The sequence below is a fragment of the Gadus macrocephalus genome, chromosome 21 (genome assembly GCF_031168955.1).
Source record: "Gadus macrocephalus chromosome 21, ASM3116895v1".
Classification (NCBI taxonomy): Eukaryota; Metazoa; Chordata; class Actinopteri; order Gadiformes; family Gadidae; genus Gadus; species Gadus macrocephalus.
The window spans coordinates 5,769,172-5,769,798 of record NC_082402.1 but is presented as its reverse complement, the minus strand read 5'-3'; positions in this window follow the sequence as shown (position 1 = coordinate 5,769,798).

The window sequence follows — 627 nt, the reverse complement described above, 5'->3', positions numbered from 1 at the left end:
CATTTGATTTTATTTGATTTTGTCAACCACTGACAGAAACCAAAAACGTGAGAATTGAAGCTGAAACTTTTCACCACAAGTTGCAGCCACAAAGTGGCTGACGTCATCTGGCTTTGAGTTGTTCACACTGTAAACAAGCTGCACATTGCACTGTGTGAGAGGCTAGTGCACATTCTGCTAGCATTTAGCACGGGCCCACATAAAAGAGCCATCTCATGTGAGCCTCCCCAGAGTTGGAAGTGATTAACTTTAAGTGAAGTCACGTTAAGACACTTTCCAATTGGGGGAGCAATTGTACAACAGCTCTGGCTCTGTATTAAGAGTTTGAATGCAGTGCTTCAATAGGTTGTTCAGGGTCAAAAAATTGCGCTACCGACAAAAAAATGTATGCTGCCTTTCCCTTATTGTGTTTCGTCTTACAGTGTTTGCCTGTGCTGATTAAGATGTTACTGCAAGGGCTGCTGAATATTTAATTGAAGCCCTTCTAAGGGTTTGAACAAATGTCAAACCGTTTATTTTAACGCATCAAACCGGTTTGCTCCTTGACAACACGATTCATACGCAGATGTAAATTATGTGAGGGAGCATTCTTCCCCGGTGACTTTACTCTACCATTTTATCATCTTC